Source organism: Triticum urartu, chromosome 3 (genome assembly GCF_003073215.2).
Source record: "Triticum urartu cultivar G1812 chromosome 3, Tu2.1, whole genome shotgun sequence".
NCBI lineage: Eukaryota > Viridiplantae > Streptophyta > Magnoliopsida > Poales > Poaceae > Triticum > Triticum urartu.
In genome coordinates, this window is record NC_053024.1 from 249,788,423 (window position 1) to 249,808,441 (window position 20,019).

The following is a 20,019-nucleotide window of genomic DNA, read 5'->3' on the forward strand; positions in this document are numbered from 1 at the left end:
AACAAAACTAAATTTTGTCAAAAAGGGAAAAGGTTTTAGGTAAAGAAAATTAAATACTAAGGGAAAAAGAAAAATAACACTAAACTATGTAAAACAGTACTGTTTCGCCTAAAGTCCTAATTTAAAATAAAGGAAAACTAATTTGCAAAAGCCTACTATTTAGAAAAAAGATCAAGTGATTACTAGCAAAAATAATTAAACAAAAAGATATTTTAAAATAAAATTTATTAGCAATCTAGTGTTTGTAACAAATCTATTTCAAATCAAAATTTAAAAATTTCAAAAGTATTTTTCGTTGGTTTCTCTGGACTGACGGGATTTTTCTGAATCCGTAGAAAAAAGAATCATCAAAATCGGAGTTGTAGATCTAAAGATATAAAAAACAAAACTGAATGTAAAACTAAAAACAAAAACAAAAAAGAAACAGATCATGTGTTAGCTACCTAGTGGGCTGTAATCGGGCCTACGGGGCGCGATCTGTAGCTATCAAACGCTTGGTCGATAACTAAAAAAATGTACACATGGGCTTTATAGAATAAAACCTATCGGGTCAGTCTAAACTAAACCGTAACTTAACAGAAGTAAAGACCGTTCTAATGAAAAAAATCTACTAAACCGATCTATAATCTAACAAAATGATTGGATCTAAAAAAGCGAACAGAGGAGGAGCACTCGTGCTTACAGAGAGGGTGGCGCTGGGAGAGAAGAAGAGGGCCGGCGAGGGCGACTGCTCCGGCAGCTGACGGTGGGGGCGGCGATGTCCAGCGGGTGGAGGACTCCGAGGGGGTCCTATTTTTAGTTGAAGGTGGAGGTCGGGGATGACAGAGGTGAGCGGGGCAACTCGAGAAGCTCCGGTGAACCGGGAGCTCCGGCGACGGCAGACGAGGTTGAGGATGTGGTTCCGGTGCTGTCTGGACAACAAAACCATGTGAAGGAGATACACAATGACGAGAGAGGTATGTTGAACAAGGATTGGTGGTTTGGGGTTGCTCACCAGCGTCGGGATCTACAGTGAACCGTCTCGGCTCCGGCGAGATCCAAACGAAGAACGCGTGAGGTGGAGGTAGTGTTGGCGTGGGGTTTGGGGGGGGGTCGGAGGAGGAGGTGGTTGGGTATTTATAGGACATGTTCTTGGGGTAGGGGGCAGCCTCGGGCTATGGTTTTGATGATTGACGCGCCGCGGCCGTGTTCGTGCTGGACTCCCGTGTCATGGAGAAGAAGAAGAAGAATGGGTGGGTCCCAGAGTCAGTGGCACAGGCAGGCAGTGAAGGAGAGAGAGACACACAAGACAAGGGGGTGGCGGCGGCTCCTAGGGGTTGATCTCGAACGAGTGTGCGTGCGCTAGCCCCGTAGCGCTAACGCTAGGCTGGGCCGGTGCGCCTGGCCTGGCCTGGCGGTGGTTTTTTTGGTTTTTTTAAAGAAAACGAGGAAAACAAAATGTACAAAATAAAAAGAAACATTTTATATAGGCGTATTATATACCAAAATGTTCAGAAAAAGAAATCCTAAAACTTCAACTATTTTCCAGAGTCAAATAAAATCTACAAAAATTCATAAAAGTCAAACAGTGCTTCTTTTGTAATAAAACCCAATAAACATTATTTTTAAAATACCAAAATGATTTCAAATTTATTTTTCTCCATTTGCTCTAATGCAGGGAATCATTTTACCCTGTTTCCATATATTTTATTTTTGGAGAACAATAATTTGAATAAAACCCAAATAACTCCAAATTGGAAATGGTTTTCAAAATACCTTCAAAGGGACTTTAAATTTGAATCTTTCAAACTTCCAACTTATATATCATATGATTTGAAGAAGTCATTTTATCTTCTCTCATGAAAATCATTGAGTTGCATAAAGTTGCTGAATTTGAAATATTTTCAAATGGAATCCAATTTTTCTCAAAAACCCTTTTCATTTCAAAAGGAAGAAGTCATGTCATCTTCACTCTAGGGTTTTGTGTTTGAATTGAGTGTGAATTCATGGAGATCATAAATACAAGGGTGAAAGTTTGGGAAAGTCATTTCATTCCCTCTCATTCAACTTTCCAAAAAAATTCAGTTCCACTCAATTTCACACAATCAACTACACAACAATCAAACAAACAATCATAAATATTTATTTAATATAACATTCCAAAATTTAGAATTTTGGGATGTTACCAATAATAATAATAGGATACCCTCTGATCTTGAATGTAATATTAAAGAACTTATTAATGGTCCAACAGTTTTCAACACTACGATAGAAGAAAAATTGAGTAAAGTTGATGATATGTCTAGGAGCATTGATAGAATTAATCATGATGTAGAAAATCTTAAAGCTAAAATTTTCCACCCAAGATTGATATTAATGAATCAATTAAAGCTTTATATGTCTCCATGGATGGGAATAAGAAAAGAACCGCTATGCTAAGAGCTAAACGAGAATTTTTAGAAAAAGCAATTCCTCCCAATTTCTATCGTAGTAATCATGAGGATACTAAAATGATTGCTGTTTAATCTATTGATTCCTTGTTTAGCAATATAAAACTTGATGAAAAGTGTACTAAAGAAGATTCAACATTATCTATAAGGCGTCCCCATAATTTAGAGGGTGAAAATCTTAATGATTTTTTAGAATGTTTGGCATGTTGGATGAAAAGTGTGCCCGTTGATTTTATTGTGCTTGACATCGAATGCAATCCGTCTTGCCCCATAATACTTGGTAGACCATTCTTACGAACTATAGGTGTTGTTATTGATATGAAAGAAGGGAATATAAAATTCTAGTTTCCGTTAAAGAAGGGTATGGAACACTTCCATAGAACTAGAATTAAGCCACCATATGAGTCAATCATGAGGTCCACCTATGGAACTAAAACAAAAGATGACAACACTTGAAACTATACATTATGCCTAGATAGGGGCATAAAACAATAGCGCTAGTTGGGAGGCAACCCCATAATAATCATTTAATTTTTGTTTCTTTTCTATTTTTAAAAAAGAACACACTTATGCTACTGTTATGATTGTGTTTTTATGTTTTAATTAGTGTTTGTGCCAGACAAAGCCTTTGGGACGATTTTTTGATAATTGCTTTGATTCTATGAAAAAGCAGAAACTTTTGCATCGAGTAGCAGAATTGTTAACATTTGCTGGAGCGTGATAAATTTCTGAATTTTTTACACATGATTGATATATAAATTGCCCATGTTTTCCTATTTTTCAGAATGTTTGGAGTTACAGAAGTATGGTTAATGTTCAGATTGCTACAGAATGTTTTGTTTTTGATGCATTATTTTGCTTGTTTTTATGAAACTATGGATTGTATCGGGTTGTATAAGCCATCGAGAAGTTAGAATACAATAGGTATAATGCAAACATAAAATATGAATGGGTTTGCAACAGTACTTAAATTAGTGATTTGATTTTTTATAATAATGGATCTCACAAGGTTTTGCTCAATTTTTGTGTGATTGAGGTTTTCAAGTTTTGGGTGAGATCATGATGGATGAAGGAATAAGGAGTGTCAAGAGCCTAAGCTTGGGGATGCCTGAGGCACCCCAAGGTAATATTCAAGGATTCTCAAGCAACTAAACTTGGGGATGCCTTCCGGCATCCCCTCTTTATTCTACCAACTATCGGTAATTTTACTTGGAGCTATATTTATTCGTCACATATCATGAGTTTTGCTTGGAGCGTCCTGTATTATATGAGTCTTTGCTTCATTTTCTTAAAACATCTAATATTGTTCTCTATTGGGAGGACCAATCTCTTTGCTTCATTTGGCTTCATGTATTAATTTACAAGGGTTGATGAAGATGCACACAAGGCCTTGAATCTACTATCCATGAAAGAAATGAAATAGATGAAATATTCTTTAAACGAGCATCTATACTTAAACATAATTTGCATGTTGACACTCTGGGAGATCCTCTTCCACCTAAGGATGATCCCATGTTTGAATTAAAGTAACTACCGGATACATTAAAGTATGCTTATCTTGATGAAAAGAAGATATATCATGTTATTATCAGTGCTAAACTTTCAGAGAATGAAGAAAAGAGATTACTCAAAACACTAAAGAAGCATCATGCTACTATTTTATATACTCTTGATGATCGTAAGGGCATTAGTCCCACTCTATGTCAGCACAAGATTAGTATGGAGCCAAATGCTAAACGAGGTGTTGATCATCAACGTTGTGTGAATCCTAAAATGAAAGAAGTGGTAAGGACTGAAATATTAAAGCTTTTGGAGGCAGGTATAATTTATCCCATAGCTAATATAGATGGGTAAGTCCTGATCATTGTGTTACTAAGAAAGGAGGTATTACCATTATTCCTAATGATAAAAATGAACTTCTCCCACAAATAATTGTAAATGGTTATAGGACGGTAATTGATTTTGGGAAACTAAATAAATATACTAGAAAGGATAATTACCCCTTGCCATTTATTGATTAAATGTTAGAAAGATTATCTAAGCACACACACTTTTGTTTCCTTGATGGATATTCTGGTTTTTCTCAAATACCTATGTCAAAAGAAGATCAAGAGAAAACTACTTCTACTTGTCCTTTTGGAACTGCGCCAATGGCAGATAGGGTCGGCGAGGCGAGCATTGCCAATAATCCTCACGCTGTGGCTAGGGCGGGGGCCGCAGGCGCGACCCAACCCATTCAACATGTCACTGATCAAGCTCCCACCGGAACGAGTCACGGAGGCACTCAACCTCCTCCTGCTCAACCCACCAACGTGACCAACCAACGCAACATTGACGCCTCCTCCGGCGCGAGCTGAGATCCATTGGGCGGGCCGCCTGGCGGGGCGGAGACATGGCGCGCACCTGGCCCCGCGTCGGGCGGGTGCGACAACACTCCAAATGGTGCCATCGACCTCCAGTGACGACGGACGCATGGGGAAGGGCCTGGCTGACCATGAGCCTGGTGCACAAGAACAACTTCGGCTGCATCAAGTCCCTCTGGCTACTGGCCCAATGGCACTCCTTTTGATTCGTCTAGGAGTCTAGCTATGTCGAGCTCTGGCTCCCACGCCATGCCAGAAATGGCGGCTGAAGCAGTAGCAAGAGCTCAACTGCTGCTGGATTTGCCTCCAGCAGCAGACAGGATGGATGAATGGAGAGCTACCACTCAATGTACCCTCGGGTTTGCTGAGGTCAACAAGCCACCAGGTACTGAAAGGATCGATAAGAGGTGTCTAGAGGGGGGATTAGACCCTCAACAAAGAAAAGTAGCACTTTTTAATTTCTTTAAGTTGATGTGGAGTTTTAGCACAAGTTTACACATTCACAATACATTTCAAGCAAGCATGACAAGAGTATATGAGCAGCGGAAAGTAAAGCATGCAAGTTGCAAGAAAGTAAAGGGATGGGATTGGAGTGTGCAAACGCAGTTGGAGACACGGAGATTTTTGGCATGGTTCCGATAGGGGGTGCTATCATACATCCATGTTGATGGAGATTTCAACCCACGAAGGGTAACGATTGCGCGAGTCCACGGAGGGCTCCACCCATGAAGGGTCCATGAAGAAGCAACCTTGTCTATCCCACCATGGCCATCGCCCACGAAGGAATTGCCTCACTAGGGTAGATCTTCACGAAGTAGGCGATCTTCTTGCCCATACAAACTCCTTGGTTCAACTCCACAATCTTGTTGGAGGCTCCAAGTGACACCTAACCAATCTAGGAGATACCACTCTCCAAAAGGTAATAGATGGTGTGTTGATGATGAACTCCTTACTCTTGTGCTTCAAATGATAGTCTTGGTGAGACCGAAATAATTGCAATAGCCAACAGAGAGTTTGCAAGCCCATCTCGATGAGACCGAGATCCCATCGGTGAGACTGAACTGATTAGGGTTTATGGCAGCGGCTATGTCAAATGAACTCGATGGCGCCGGATAAATCAAATCCATGGGGCTAAGTTTGACTTTTGGTTTGGGACATATGTGGATATGAGAAAGTGGTTGAGGGCTTTGGAGCATATCACTAAGCACTTTGAGTAAGCAAGCCATTAAGCAACACCTCATCCCCTTTTAATAGTATTGGCTTTCCTATGGACTCAATGTGATCTTGGGTCACTAAAATGAAAATGTAGAGTCTTGAGCCGTTGAGCTTTTTGCCAATCCTTTGTTCTTAGCATCTTGCAGGGGTTCCACATCCTCTTGTTCACGTCACTCCATTTGTTGAACTTATCTGAAATATACTAGATAAAAACATTAGTCCAACAAGAGATATGTTGGCATTGGTTACCAAAACCACCCAAGGAGCACTTGTGCTTTCAATCCCCCCTTTTTGGTAATTGATGACAACATACATCAAAGCTTTAAATAAAGATATAAAGATCATAAAGTAAAGCTTTGGAAAAACATGTAACATGCATAGGCTCCCCCTACATGTATGCATCCATGTAACTATGGAATATGAGAGCATGTGATGCATAAGCATGACAGAGCAGCCAAAGAGTTACATGTATCTTGGCTATATGCATCGGAGCAAATGATGTGAATATAGGAATTGTATCTTCATGTTCATGAGTCCTTGCAAACAATATGTACATCAGCAAGAGATCATCATGCACATGAATGTGATGCAGATACTTACCTTGTGGTCTTGAGCTGGCTTAGGAAGAGATGAACCTGAGTAAACAATGTTAGATAACAGAGACACATCTACTAGACAAGGCAAACAGTAAACCATAAGAGTACCAAGATTGGGATGACATGTAGTAATTGAGTACTAGGTACTCTATTATATATAGACATGTCCCCAAAGGTAAATATATGCAATGAATTCAAGATTTCCTTCCCTTAGATATCTTTCTCCCCTTGAATCTTATATGGGTACTGGGAGAAGGTAGGGACAAGAAAATCGGAGCAAAAACAAGAAAAACAGCACAAAACAAACATAACACATACTAACATGTCTTTCCACTCTTAAAGACTTGGGACTTCTTCCCTCTTGAATACCAAGCATCTGGGCTCTTTGATGTGATTAAGCAGTCTACCCTTTTGGAGTATTCTCGCCCTATAGAAGTGATTATGCTTTGATGTGATCTCTCTCTCCCCCTTTGACATCAATTTCCAAGAAGGGATCTTCTGGTGTATGTGAGTCAAGCAAGGTTTGGTCCTTGAGTAACAGAGCAAAGCAGCATATAGAATGTGATGCAGGTAGAGGACAAGAATCATTGAGTGGAGCTGGAGCAAGTATGCAGGATGCAAATGGCAAAGTGTCTTCTCAGCATTGAAGTCGGTAACACCGAGTTGTTTACTTCAGTAGCACCGAAGTGGTTCGGTTTGACCGAAAGTAGCAATCTGGTGTGTCCGAGTTCAACACAGAGACAACATTATGTCACCTCAGCTCACTAGGCAGATAAGATCTCACAAAGATTTGCAAGGAATTAACTGAAGGATTTGCAATGAATTGGATGCAGGGAATGCAGAACAAAACAAAGAAAAGAAGAACTAGATGAAGTTTTTTTTGAAATAAGGAGGGGAACAAATATGCAAGATACATGGACAAACACTAGAGAACTTCATCTAGAATTGGTCGGCGACAAAGTCACCTATGTTAGAATATATTGACTGAGGAGTCAAGTGGGAACACTTGATCGTAAGTCATACTCATCGTTTAAGCTCAAAATGGGGTTACCATTTTTCGTTTAAGCATTTGATTTATTCACATCTTGTTGAGTTGATGTGACCCATGACTTGGGGTAAAGCTTCTCTAAGATGGAATAACATACCTTGGGAGGGGGTGTTGAACTTGATCATGTAGTTGAACTTGTGTGGGATGCTCAAGGTTGATGTAGCTCATCAATGATTGGGAGCACCACTTGTAGTTTGAGTTCATCTACCTACATGGGTTAGTCTAGCAAGGAAGAACACTTGTGTATCCAGAATGACAGTCATGAATTTGATACCAAATGAAATTTGATATATAGAAATGGTCAAAGGATATGTTGAAGGGTTTCATGCTTCCTTGTCTTCAACCACCATATTGTAGAGACTTGGTGATGTAGAGATTGCTCAAAATGTGAGTGATTTGCAATCTCATAGATTTTGATTCATCCAAGTACCTACAAGGTTTAGATAGCATGCAAGGGTGCAAATGTATCCAAGACATATGATCATCATCATAAGAAAAAACATCAAGGATTAGTCAAAGGCTCATGCCTTGCATCTATCCAAATGGAGTTTCTACTCCAAGTTTAAAGCATCAATGATGGTCAATTCACCTCTCAAATGGAAAAATACTTTCTCATCAAGAGGTTTGGTGAATATATCCGCTAATTGCTTATCGGTACGAATATGCTTAAGATCAATGTCCCCTTTAACAACATGATCTCGAATGAAATGATGACGAACTTCAATATGCTTAGTTTGAGAATGTTGCACGGGATTGTGAGCGATCTTAATAGCACTTTCATTGTCACAAAGCAATGGAACATGTTTCACATAGATCCTATAATCTTTAAGAGTTTGGGTCATCCAAAGTAATTGAGCACAACATGAACCGGGGGCAATGTATTCCGCTTCGGCGGTGGATAAGGATACCGAGTTTTGTTTCTTGGAGGACCAAGACACAAGAGATCTACCAAGAAATTGACAAGTACCCGAAGTGGACTTTCTATAAACCTTGTCACCAACATAGTCCGAGTCGGAATAGCCAACAAGATCAAAAGAAGACCTCTTAGGATACCAAATGCCAAAATTTGGTGTATGAATTAGGTATCTCACTATCCTTTTCACAGCCATAGGATGACATTCTTTGGAGGGAGCTTGATATCGTGCACACATGCACACACTTAGCATAATATCGGGATGGGAGGCACATGGATATAACAATGAACCAATCATAGAGTGATAAACCTTTCGGTCAACCGGTTTGCCATCCTTGGTCAAGTCAAGATGTCCACTAGTAGGCATGGGAGTTTTCATACCTTTGCTTTCTTGGATGTTGAACTTTTTGAGTAAGTCCTTGGTGTACTTTGTCTGAGAGACAAAGGTGACTTCCTTAGTTTTCTTGATTTGCAAACCAAGAAAGAACTTGAGTTCACTCATCATAGACATCTCAAACTTCTCCGACATTAGCTTTCCAAACTTTTCAATAAAATGGGGGTTAGTTGAACCAAATATGATATCATCAACATAAATTTGGCACACAAATAGTTCACCATTAACCCTTTTAGTAAAAAGAGTAGAATCAATCTTTCAAATCGCAAAGCCTTTTTCAATAAGGAACTTGGTCAAGCACTTATACCATGCTCTAGGAGCTTGTTTAAGATCACAGAGAGCTTTGTGGAGTTTGTAAACATGATCGGGTTTCTTAGGATTAACAAAGCCGGGAGGTTGTTTAACATAAACTTCCTCCTCGATTTCTCCATTTAGAAAAGCACTTTTAATGTCCATTTGGTACAAGGTGATATCATGGTGATTAGCATAGGCAAGTAAGATGCGGATGGACTCAAGTCTAGCAACAGGGGCATAAGTCTCACCATAGTCCATACCTTGGACTTGAGTGTAGCCTTGGGCGACGAGACGTGCTTTGTTGCAAACGACTTGTCCATCTTCGTCTTGTTTGTTGCAAAACACCCATTTGGTACCGATGATGTTGTGGTTGTTGTCGGGCTTCTCGACCAATGTCCACACATGGTTTCTCTCAAAGTTGTGTAGCTCTTCGTGCATGGCATTTATCAAATCCGGATCTTTCAATGCTTCTTCAGCATTCATAGGTTCAATGGTAGAGATGAATGAATAATGTTCACAAAAATTAGCCGAACGAGTTTTAGAGCGAGTGATTCTCCCAGTTTGAATATTGTTGAAGATTTGTTCAATGGGATGGTCTTGTGAAACCTTGCTCGAACTCATGGGAGCTTTTGTTTGGGTCGGGATGGAGCATCTTCTTCTTCATCTCGTTCTTCTTCTTGGCCTTTTTCGTTGTTGACGTTGTCGTTCTCTTGTTGAGGTGGAGAAGGAGGTTGATGAGGTTCATCTTGGTGTATTTCCTTGTTTTCTTCATCTTGGCATGTCCCACTTGTGGATGCTTCCATGTCAACTCTTGGTTCACCTTGTCGTGAGGTAGAAGCTTCCACTTGGACGGACGAGGTACTCTCCTTCACCTCCGTTGGATGAATCTTGCCAATAGATAAGTCTTGGATTGCTTTCGAAGGATCTTTGTCTCATACATCAATTGGCAATTTCTCTACTTGCGAGCCGTTAGATTCATCAAACTTCACATCTACCGTCTCTTCAACCTTTCAAGTGAAATTGTTGTAGACACGGTAAGTGTGAGAGTTTGAGCCATAACCAAGTAGGAAACCCTCATGAGATTTAGGAGCAAATTTGGAACGGTGATGCTTATCAAGAATGTAGCACTTTGAGCCGAATACTCGAAAGTATCCAACTTGGGGTTTGTTACTGGTGAGAAGCTCATATGCCGTTTTGCCGAGTAGCTTGTGAAGATACAAGCCATTTGTTGCATGACAAGCTGTCTCAACCGCTTCCACCCAAAAGTGTTTTGGCATCTTGTACTCGTCAAGCATCGTTCTCTCCATCTTAATAGAGTCCGGTTATTCCTCTCAACAAGTCCATTTTGTTGAGGTGTGTACGTAGCCGAGAACTCGTGTGAAATCCCTTCTTCGTCAAGAAAGGTATCCACATTTGCATTCTTGAACTCTGTTCCATTTTCGCTTCGAACCTTCTTGATCTTCACTTCAAATTGATTTTGGGCCTTCCTAGAGAAGTTATTGAAGATTTTTTGGATGTGTGATTTATCATCAAGAAAGAACACCCACGTAAATCTTGAAAAGTCATCAACTATAACTAGACCAAATGAGTTTCCACCGAGACATTTGTAGGCATTGGGACCAAACAGATCCATATGAAGTAGCTCGAGCGATCTACTCGTGGTCATAATGTTCTTCATGGGGTGACTTCCTCCAACTTGTTTTACTTCTTGACAAGCACTTCACAATCTATCCTTGTCAAATATAACATCTTCCACTCCAAGAATATGATCACCTTTAATAAGCTTATCAAGATTTCACATGCCCACGTGACCTAACCTAACCTTCTATGCCACAACCAACCTTTAGAAGATTTAGCAATTAAGCAATTTGTAGGTTGAGACTTTTTAGTGAAATCTATAATGTAAAGATCACCTCTACGTAAACCAGTAAATATCATTTTATGATTATCTCTACGAAACACTTGGCAATCTACTTCAGTCAATAGGACATTGAAACCAAAGTCAGCAAGTCTAGATATGGAAAGCAAATTATAGCCAAGGGATTCAACGAGCATAACAGTTTGTATGGAGCTATCATGTGAGATGGCCACCTTACCAAGGCCAACCACCTTACCCTTTGAGTTGTCACCAAAAGTAACATACTTTCGAGGGCCGTTGTTTTCAGAGAGCTCACGAAACATATCCTTATCTCCGGTCATGTGATTGGTAAATCCACTATCAAGAACCCATTCCTTTCCTCCAGCCATGTAGCCGCAAAGATTTGCCATAAGACCAAAGTGTCTCATAGACTCGTTGAGATCAAAGTCACTATCATCATCCTTATCGTAGTATCCATATTCAACATTGTCTTGTGATTGATCAATTCCTAGAGAGGGTAATTCATTAGATAAATGGTCATCACAATAATCATCTTTACGAATTCTAATGGCTTCGAGATGATATTGCTAATGATTCCAACATCTCCTTTAGCACACATGAGATTGGTAAGGTCAAATAGACAATCACCAAACTTAGAATCATTGGAATTCATCTTACTCAAGGCAATATGACAAGGACATCAATACCATTGTTACACCCACAGCCCCTGCTACTATACATACTGGACCAATTACTAGAGCTCATGCATGCCGATTGAATTACCAGGTACTTTCGTTTCTCGGTAACGATTCTAATGTTCATGAGAATATGATGCTGCCTAAATTGGATGCGTTTGTTTTGCTTACAAATGAAGGGCCTAGCTTTGATAAGACAGATGAACCTTGAAGAAAGTTCAAGCATTGGAGATGATGGCATGCACAAGGGGAACAAGAACGGAGTTACAAGTGATGATTCCAGGACTTTCAAGCCACCATAATGAGTGCATGAAGCCTTGGACGAAATATACAAGATGCCACTTCATAAATTTCGTCCAGACGCTATTCTAGGTGCTGCGTCACCTTACTTCCGGGCCAGGCCCATGTAATTTCGAAATACTTGATTATAGGCTATTTTTAGAGTCCTTATGTGTGGGGAAACAAGATTTAGGGTTGGTTTTGGATGCCTCCTCCAAGGGCCACGAAATTCCCCCTCTCTCCTCCATATATACAGCCCTTAGGGCATCGTTTAGACTTTGGGTTTTTGTTTAGATTAAAGTTCTCCATAGCCGCAACTTCGCATACTTCGTTTGTGTTCAACGACCAGACAAAGGCATCACAGAACCCCACCTTGATCAATAAAGCTTTCCCCTTATATTCGCAATATCCAGATTGCAATCTTAGTTTCTTGCTTGTTCTTCGTTTGCCTGCAGCAAATAGACCTTCTTGGTTAGGTTGATCGTGCTCCGGCATGGTCAATAACCTCTCGGAGTTGGTTTAGCGATTGCTAAGGCGCGCTGTCCTCGCACGTTCGTAGTCGGATCGTCAAAGTAGACTTCCTCCGAAACGATAGCCACCATCTCATCGAAAGACGGGACAACTTTGCCTCTATCAAGTGGTATCAGATTTCGAGGTTGCTGGGTGAGATTTTATAGTTTTTCGTAGTTTAGATCGAGTCTGTTCTTCATACCTACAGTCCACGAAAAAAGCTAGAAAAAATTTAGGGTTAGTTCATCATATCCGAACCAGTCCAAGCCTTTACATAGTCTTTTCAGTATTTTGCTTTGTTGAATTTGCGGTTGCATCATCGTGTCTAGTTGCTGGTCTTAGAGTCTAGTCTTTTAGAGTTTCGAGTTCTGGTCATAAGTTGTCACGCAGCCGCCGCACCATCATTATCACCCCTACCATATATCTCCACCGCATCATCATCATCGCTGCTGCCGTATACCACCACCGCACCAACTTCATCGCCGCTGCCATATACCACCACTACATATTCACCGCCAATCCGAGTCCATATACGCCACCACCTATCCGCCGCCATCACGCCAATCTGAGTCCACCTGCAACATATATCTGCCACCAGTCCGAGTTCCACCAGATTCATCGCCGCCACCAGTCCGAGTTCCACCAGATTCATCTTCACCACCAGTCCTAGTCCGAGTCTAGTATTTGTTCATTTATTTTCGAGTTCCAGATCATGCGATACTACAAGTCGTGACCAAGTCCGACTCCCCAACTTCTGTGCTACCCGCAGTAGAAAAATAGTTCCAAACTAAAAAAAACTAAGTCTGGCCAGGCAGTTTTTAGACCATTTGTAGACTTTTTTGAAAAAATTGTTGCGGAGCAAAAAAAAGAGGATTTTTTTTGAAAAAAAGTGAAAAAATGAAAAAAATTCAGAGTGTGCTCCTTCCTTGCTTATGTGCAGCGCCGTGATTTTGTTCGTGTTCTAGGCTCGCGTCTCTAGGATGGTCTAGCCTAGGACCAGCACAGTACCGTCGTTGAGCGCTTATTCAACTTTGCATCTCTGAATTGAGTATTGCTGATATTTTTGCTACCATATCATAAGCCTTCCTAGCTCCACATACATCTACATCGTGTGTTTGACTCTCCATGGTAATCACTCTATCCAAGCTTTGAGAGTTTTGAATACATCGGTTGCCGATCACCGCCTGCTGTTGGGTAAGAACTGGTAAGAATTTGAGATTTGCTTGACGGATTTGTGACACCCACCACCACCATTTTCTAGTAGTCGGTAGGATCATATTCTTGCGTGTTTCTATTGCTGCTAACCATGGCAGGATCACAAGTCGATGAGACTGACTGGGAGAACATGACGAATAAGGAGTTGCATGATAGATTTCAGCAAATGATGACTGAACAGGTGCAAGATGGGCTGAACAATTTTGAAGAGGCCATGGATAAGATAAATGGCTTTGAGAATATGTTCGAAACAAAGCTCGATAACAAATTTAATGAAGTGCTTGCGCGTCTTCCACAACCACCACTGGTTGCACATGCCGCACCTCTGCAACAACAACAACAACAACAACAACAACAACAACAACGACTACCTCCACATCGCGAAACAGCCCTCCGCCGAGCGAGCCGTGTCCCTCTTGAGCCTGGCCAAACTGTTGGTGCTGCTATTGATACTTCTGTGGCTCCTGCTGCTGATGCGGAGGAGGATGATTATGCGGTAGATTACGAGGATAAGGTTGATCAAAATCAGAACTACGTGTAACCACCAGCACCACAACCACCAGGTCGTCCACATGCAAATAATCACAATGGTAGGGCTCCCCCTCAGGTACGACATCATGACCATCTCCCTAAATTGAAATTGAATATTCCACCATTTGAGGGTAGATACATTCCTGATATATATCTTACTCGGGAGTTAGAAACCGAACAACATTTTGCATGTTTAGAATATCCCGAGGAGAGACGTGTTGCTGCTGCACTTTGTGCTTTCACTAGTTTTGCTTCTGTGTGGTGGTCTGAACATCATAGATTATATCCGAATAATATTCCAACTACTAGGGCTGTTTTGAAAACTTCTATGCGTACTCGTTGGGTTCCACCATATTATCAATGTGAATTACTTCAAAAATTGCAGCATATAAGACAAGGGAAAAAATTCTGTAGATGAATATTATCAGGAATTACAAATTGGCGTGATTAGATGTGGTATTGTTGAGGTTAATGAAGCTATGCTTGCACGTTTTATGGGTGGATTTAATAGAGAGATTCAAACCATTCTAGAGTATAAGGAGTATCATAATATCACTCGTTTATTCCATCTTGCTTGTAAAGCTGAACATGAGGTGCAGGATCGACAGGCATTGGCACGAACTAACTTTTCTACAGGTCAACCTTCCTCATGGACACCGCGTGCATCCTCTACTTCCACACATTCTACTACATCGACACCTCCATCAGCTGCCACCTCCAATCGTGATACAAGAAAGCAGGCACAACCACCACTATCTACCAAGAGCACACCTGTCGGGCCTGTGCAGAGCTCTTCTTCTTCCATGGCATCAACAGGGCACACAAGTGATATTATTTGTCGTTGTTGTAAGGGAATAGGAAATTTTGCGAGAGAATGCAAATCTCAGCATGTAATGATTCTATTAAGGATGGTGGGTATGAGTCCTCTAGTGACTATGATGAGGAGATTTTGGCTCTTATTACACGTGAAGAACACGATGGAGATGATTCTGAACATGAGACGCAATATATGGCTCCTGAAGATGCTAACAGGTATGAATGTTTAGTTGCTCAACGTGTTTTGAGTGTGCATGTCACACAAGCTAAGCAAAATTAGAGGCATAATTCGTTCCATACAAAGGGAGTTGTGAAGGAACATTCTGTTCGCATCATCATAGATGGAGGTAGCTGCAACAACATGGCTAGCTTGGAGATGGTGGAGAAGCTATCTCTCACCACAAGACCACATCCACATCCTTATTATATCCAATGGTTCAATAACAACAACAAGGTTAAGGTAACACGTACTGTTCGTGTGCATTTTAGTATCTCTACATATGCTGCTTATGTTGATTGTGATGCGGTACCTATGCAAGCATTTTCCTTATTACTTGGTAGACCATGGCAATTTGATAAAAAAATCTGTACACCATGGTAGAAACAATCAGTATACTCTTGTTCATAAAGATAAAACTATTACTTTGCTTGCTATTACTCCTGATTCCATTTTGAAAGATGATATTAATAGAGCTAATAAAGCAAAATAGGAGAAAATAAGAGTGAAAATCAGATTGTGGCAAAAGAATTTGAGCAACAAATGAAGCCTAATAATAAACCATCTAGTGTTGCTTCCGAAATTAAATTGAAAAGTGCATGTTTACTTTCCACCAAGTCTGATATTGATGATCTAGATTTCAGCAAATCTATTTGCTATGCTTTTGTGTGCAAAGAGGCATTATTTTCTTTCGAGGATGTCCCTTCCTCTTTGCCTCCTGCTGTCACTAACATTTTGCAGGAGTTCGTTGATGTCTTTCCACAAGACGTGCCACCGGGATTACCACCTATTCGAGGGATTGAGCATCAGATTTTTATGGAAGTCTTCAAAACATGGAAGTTTCAAAGACAAACGATAGAAACAAACCTATTACCATGCAGCGGAAGGTAGACTACACTAAGCAAGCCATAGTCAAGTACTCAATGAGATGAAGGCACAAAGACAAATAACAGCTAGGCAGTATAGATCAGGATGAAAATAGTACGAAGCCAAACAGAACAAGCAGTCACACAGTGAAGACAAATAGATAATGCAAATAGGCAATGACTTCACAAGGACCAATCTGCAAATAAAGAGATGAGAAGAATGGAACTAGTGACTCGTTGAAGACAATGATTTGTTGGACCAGTTCCAGTTGCTGTGACAACTGTACGTCTGGTTAGGGAGGCTGAGATTCAACTCAGAAGACCACGTCTTCACCTTATTCCCCTTGAGGTAAGGACACTCAGTCCTTGCCCAATCACTCTGGTAAGTGTACAAGGTAGACTTCCAAACCTTCACAGACTTCATTCACCGGCGATCCACAATGACTCTTGGATGCTCAGAACGCGACGCCTAACTGGCTGGAGGATTCACAGTCCTCAAGTGTAATAAGTCTTCAGATCACACAGACAGGAAGACTTCAGTGATGTCTAACACTCTTTGGCTCTGGGTGTTTAGGGCTTTGTCCTTGCAAGGAAATCTCTCTCAAAGGCTTCAAGGTGGGTTGCTCTCAAACGACAAAAGCCATACACTAACTCTGAGCAGCCAACCGCTTATGGTTGTAGGGGGTGGGCTATTTATGGCCACTAGGCGACCTGACCTGATTTGTTCGAAATGACCCTGGGTCACTAAGGAACTGACACGTGTTCCAACGGTCAGATTTCAAACACACACGGCAACTTTACTTGGGCTGCAAGCAAAGCTGACTTATCCAGCTCTGGATAAGATTCGCTCTCATTGTCTTCGCTCAAAGACATAGGATTTTGGTTAAGCATCACTTCAGTCATTCTGACTGGTTCACTTGGACCCCACTTAACAGTACGATGGTTCCTATGACTCAACAAAGAAGAAAAAGAACGACGAAACAACTAAGTCTTCGCGCTCCATAGTCTTCACACAATATCTTCTCTTGTCACAGTCTTCAATGTGAATGTCTTCACATACCACCTTTGACTTCAATGTCTTCATACATTTTTAGGGGTCATCTCTGGTAGGAAAAACCGAATTAATGAGGGACTTCTACCTGTGTTATCCTGCAATTCTCACAAACACATTAGTCCCTCAACCAGGTTTGTCGTGAATACTCCAAAACCAACTAGGGGTGGCACTAGATGCACTTACAATCTCCCCCCTTTTGGTGATTGATGACAAACTGGTTGAAGTTTTCAACGAGAATAAATTATGTGAAATTGTAAAGGATAGGGTATTGCCTTCATAAGTGGCAAAGGCTCCCCCTGAAGATGTGCATATGAGTAATTTGCTTTTGGAATGCAAATGCGCATGGCCGGTTGTACTTGTGGAGATCCTCTTCAACTTATGATGACAATTCAACATGCATGATTTGATATAACGAAGATAATGACATGCATAATGAAAAATGGACGTCTGCAAAATGACCTAAGTGCAGAAGTTATCATCGCACATGCAGAATTTATCATCGCATCATAGAATAGAGCAGACGACCATCAAGTTTAAGTGGTTACAACTCAAAGAACCAAATTATCAAAAAGCGAGAGTTGTAAACACTTGGCAAACATAGCAAAAAGTAAAGTTACCACCCATATGGACCTGCTTGAAGACTATCAACTCATATGCTTCTCCCCATTTTGTCAGTAAGGACCAAAAAGGTTTGAAGACATAGAGCGCCTACTCGTTCCCATGAGGTGTAGGCGAGGCAGCAGGGTCGTCATTGAGGTCCGGTGGTGCAGAAGAACTTGGTGTAGTGTCGACACGCGCTGAAGTTGGAGGAGGTAAAGTGACATCATCTTGGTCATCGATGACTCTGGCATTCACTGTCGCAGCTGAGGACGAATAGTTAGAGTCTTCAAGTGAGAGAGTCCGACACAAGTGAGCATTCCTTGGAGGAGTTGAGTCAAACTTGAATCTTTCGGTGAAGCCATCGTCTTGCAGATCAGCTTCAGCACTAAGCAATGTCAAAATCTTCCAAGACCTCCGACATGTTTCATGTGTAACAAAGGCATTCTTGGTGGCAAGATTGCGAATGCGATTGACGTCCACCAAGAGGCTTTGCATCTGACACTTATGCTAGTCATGATGCTTATCCTGTTTCTGGTGAAGCGCGACGAGAAGCTCTCGGTCATTGAGAACACGAGATCGCTTCCGAGGCCTTTGGGCAATGGTGCTTCAAGTGGCGTCAGTTTGAGCGCGAGGGGCACGTGTATTGCCAGCCAAGGGATAAACACGCGAGACTGCCTGAACTCCTTCAATGGGTTGGGTGAAGCTTTGGTGATCAGCATTGTGAAGATAAATGGGATCCTTAGCAGGCTCTGGGTAAATAGCTTCAACAGACAGATCAACCTCAGGCAAGAATACAAGATGATTGCGTGCAGATGGCTAATAGTTGAAGGCAGAGTGAAGCTTGATAAGATGCATTACCCATGGAGCATAGAACTTCAGACCAAAAATGTCGGAGCCAGATGCAGCCAAGTGCCTGATGAAGAAGTCTTGAGCATTGAAGATGATGCCATTGAAGATATAGATAACCAAAGTCTTCATTGCTCCTTCAAGCTTCGCTGCAAATGAATGTCCTTTGACAGGCCATAGAGTTTTTCTGATGATATGGTAAATGGTGTGAGGCAGATACTCTAGGTCTTCAACAAAGAATTCAGATGGGTATTCCGCATTGTGGGGAAAAGGCTTCATCATGCTCAGCATTTGGCTCATGTTGGGTTCTGGCTTCTGGAAAATGCTCTCCAAAGCATTCTGGTGCTGTTGACAACCTGGTTCATAGTATTCACCAGGAGTGGGTAGGCATGTGAGCTCAATGATATCAAGAGCTTTGGCTTCATGATGGACATTGCCTGTCATCCACTCAAGGACCCAAGTCTTTGGATCCCTGTTGTACCCTCGAATGTGAAGAGTTGCATAAAACTGTAATAGAAGCTCTTCATTCCAGTGTTCCTTGTCTGTGACAAATTGCAGGAGTCCAGCGTCTCTGAAGCAATCCAACGCTTCTTCTAGACAGGGCAGGCCAACTATAGCTTCAGTATCAAGACGCATATGGGGAAATATGCGCCCTTGATTGTATAAGACGCGGGAATAGTAGCTGCGCTCCTGATAGCTCCAGAACCGATCCGATGAAATACGGGGTTTGGTGTAAGGGTTCTTGGCGCTGTTGAAGAAGGTGTTATGTGCCACGAAGCCATTCACATTGAAGACCCCAGGAGAGGTTGCAGTACCTGGGAATCTTGGAAGTCTTGGCTTGGGCTTTTGGACTTGAGGCCTGTGCTCGACATGATAGTCAAATTGTGGACCCGTAGCAGGTGGAGGAACCAGAATGGGCCATCGGACCATAACAGGCTGACCATGATCAAATACCAGCTCAACAGTATGAGGTCTTGGAGGGGGTACAGGAGCATTGGCATTGTCGTTGACATGGGCTGCAAGTGGCACAATAGCTTCAGGAGGAATGATTACATCTAGTGCAGCATTGGCTTCAGGGGCCACATTGGCTTCAGGTGCTTGCACTTCAGGTGCCACATTAGCTTCAGCCATGACAACATCATTGGCTTCAGTGTTGATGTTGGTGGCTGCCTCAGTATGGGTAACCTCCACTTCAGGAGCTGGAGGGTCGGACACATTCTCCTCGAGAATGACTTCAGGAATTGTTGGTGGTGGAGCAACTCTGTCTTCATCACGTGGTT